The sequence below is a fragment of the Salmo trutta genome, unplaced genomic scaffold, assembly GCF_901001165.1.
Source record: "Salmo trutta unplaced genomic scaffold, fSalTru1.1, whole genome shotgun sequence".
In the NCBI taxonomy this organism is placed as follows: Eukaryota; Metazoa; Chordata; class Actinopteri; order Salmoniformes; family Salmonidae; genus Salmo; species Salmo trutta.
In genome coordinates, this window is record NW_021822266.1 from 670,321 (window position 1) to 673,794 (window position 3,474).

Genomic DNA, 3,474 nt, shown 5'->3' on the forward strand with positions numbered 1-3,474 from the left:
CAGGCTACACACAGCAATGCAAAAACAACTTCCCACCAACCACAGGTGAAAAAAGGGCTACCTAAGTATGACTCCCAATCAGCAACAACGATGTACAGCTGTTCCTGATTGAGAGCCATACCAGGCCAACAAAGAAATACACAACCTAGAAAATCATAGAAATACAAAACCAGAACAATACCGAAAAACCCCGGAACACATAAAACAAACACCCCTCTTACATAAGAACATATCCCAACAAACCCCAAACCACATAAAACAAACACCCCCTGCCACGTCCTGACCAAACTACAATACCAAAATGACCCCTTTACTGGTCAGGACGTGACAGTCCCACCTGTTTTTGTGGGTGATTAATTTTTGAGTGGTGTGTTTTCTCTCTGCGTCACGGTTTGTTGTTTTTTGTGTATTCAAGTATTTAGTGTATTGCATTTAGTTTCACGGTAAATAAAATATGTGGAACTACGAGCACGCTGCATTTTGGTCCGATCCTTTGAACAGCCGTGACAGAATCACCCACCAAAAAAGGACCAAGCAGCGTGGTAAGGAGCAGCTGGAGGAATGGACTTGGGAGGAGATTTTGGATGGGAAAGGACCCTGGAGGCAGGCTGGGGAGTATCGTTGCCCGAGGGAGGAAATCGAAGCAGCAAAAAGGGAGTGACGATACTACGAGGCACTATATGCACCGAGAGGCAAGGCTGAGAGGCAGCACCCCCCAAAAAATGGGGGGGGGGGGGCACACGGGAAGTTTGGCAGAGTCAGGGTGGAGACCTGAGCCACAGCCCACCTCCACAGCCCAGTATATCCTGTGCCTGCCCCACGTACCCGGCCTCCAGTGCGCCTGCCCAGTCCAGGGTGTCCTGTTCCTGCTCCCCGCACTCGCCCTGAGTTGCGTGTTACTAGTCTGGCGCTCCCTATGCCAGCCCCACGCATCAGGCCTCCAGTGTGCATTCCCAGTCCGGAGCCTCCAGCGACGCTCCTCAGTCCGGAGCCTCCAGCGACGCTCCCCAGTCCGGAGCCTCCAGCGACGCTCCTCAGTCCGGAGCCTCCAGCGACGCTCCTCAGTCCGGAGCCTCCAGCGACGCTCCTCAGTCCGGAGTCTTCAGCGACGCTCCTCAGTCCGGAGTCTTCAGCGACGCTCCTCAGTCCGGAGTCTTCAGCGACGCTCCTCAGTCCGGAGTCTTCAGCGACGCTCCTCAGTCCGGAGTCTTCAGCGACGCTCCTCAGTCCGGAGTCTTCAGCGACGCTCCTCAGTCCGGAGTCTTCAGCGACGCTCCGCAGCCTGGAGTCTTCAGCGTTGGCCTGCAGCCCGGAGTCTTCAGCGACGGCCTGTAGGCCAGATCCTCCAGCGGTGGTCTGCAGCACAGAGCTTCCGGTAATGATCTACAGTCCGATTCCTCTGATAATGATCCACAGGCCAGGGTTACAGAAGCGGAGAGATCTGCGGGGCGGAACGGGGGTTACGCCCTGAGCCGGAGCCACCTCCGTTGCTGGAGGATCAGAGGGAGAGGAGTGGTTGTTTTGTTGGGTTTTGTTTGTGTGCAGTCGGGGTCTGCACCTTTGGGGGCGGTACTGTCAAGTCCTGACCCTTGTAAGAGGTCATTTTCTATAGTAGAGTGGTCAGGGCGTGACAGGGGGTGTTTTGGGTGGTTTTTCTATGTTGTCTATTTCTATGTTTAAGTTCTAGTTTGTCTATTTCTATGTTTGGGTTGTTTGGGTTGATCTCCAGTTGGAGGCAGCTGATCCTTGTTACCTCTAATTGGAGGTCATATTTATGTTGATGTTTGTCACACCTGTTTTTGTGGGTGATTAATTTTTGAGTAGTGTGTTTTGTCTCTGCGTCACGGTTTGTTGTTTTTTGTGTATTCAAGTATTTAAGTGTGTTGCATTTAGTTTCACGGTAAATAAAATATGTGGAACTATGAACACGCTGCATTTTGGTCCGATCCTTCGAACAGCCGTGACAGAATCACACAGTGGAGGAAGGGCAGGGCCACCAGGAACTCACAGCTGGCACGGCAACAGGTCATGTGCCACTTTGGTTTCCACGGTAACTCTCTTGAAGTAACCCAGCATCCACCCTGAGGTTACACACACTTGTAACATGTTGCCATGGTAGCAATTACCCTACACACCTGCTCTATCTCTCTTTCCTCTCTCTCTCCTTCTCTCCTTCTCTCTCTCTCTCTCTCGTCTTTCTCGCTCCCCTCTCTCAATTTCAATTTAAGGGCTTTATTGGCATGGGAAACATATGTTAACATTGCCAAAGCAAGTGAAATAGATAATAAACAAAGTGAAATAAACAATAAAAGTGAACAGTAAACATTACACTCACAGAAGTTCCAAAGGAATAAAGACATTTCAAATGTCATATTATGTATATATACAGTGTTGTAATGATGTGCAAATAGTTAAAGTACAAAAGGGAAATAAATAAACATAAATACAGGTTGTATTTACAATAGTGTTTGTTCTTCACTGGTTGCCCTTTTCTTGTGGCAACAGGTCACACATCTTGCTGCTATGATGGCACACTGTGGTATTTCACCCAATAGATATGGGAGTTTATCAAAATTGGATTTGTTTTTTCGAATTATTTGTGGGCCTGTGTAATCTGAGGGAAATATGTGTCTCTAATATGGTCATAAATTTGGCAGGAGGTTAGGAAGTGCAGTTCAGTTTCCACCTCATTTTGTGGACAGTGTGCAAATAGGTCTGCCTACGGTGGCCTTTCTCAATAGCAAGGCTAAGTTCACTGAGTGTGTAAATAGTCAAAGTAATTACCTTTTTGTTTTCTCATGATTTGGTTGGGTCTAATTGTGTTGCTGTCCTCTCTTTCTCTCTCTCAATTCAATTCAATTTCAGGGGTGTCACGCCCTGATCTGTTTCAGCTGTCCTTGTGCTTGTCTCCACCCCCTCCAGGTGTCGCCCATCTTCCCCACTTATCCTCTGGGTATTTATACCTGTATTTTTTGTCTGTTTGTGCCAGTTTGTCTTGTTTGGCAAGCTTACCAGCGTGTGTCCTGTCAGCGCCTGTCTTTGCCCAGCCTCTCTTTTTCTCGTCCTCCTGGTTTTTGACCCTTGACTGTCCTGACCCTGTACCCGCCCGCCTGACCACTCTGCCTGTCCCTGACCCTGTACCCGCCCGCCTGACCACTCTGCCTGTCCCTGACCCTGTACCCGCCCGCCTGACCACTCTGCCTGTCCCTGACCCTGTACCCGCCCGCCTGACCACTCTGCCTGTCCCTGACCCTGTACCCGCCCCGCCTGACCACTCTGCCTGTCCCTGACCCTGTACCCGCCCGCCTGACCACTCTGCCTGTCCCTGACCCTGTACCCGCCCGCCTGACCACTCTGCCTGTCCCTGACCCTGTACCCGCCCGCCTGACCACTCTGCCTGTCCCTGACCCTGTACCCGCCCTCCTGACCCTGAGCCTGCCTGCCGTCCTATATCTTTGCTCCACCTCTGGATTA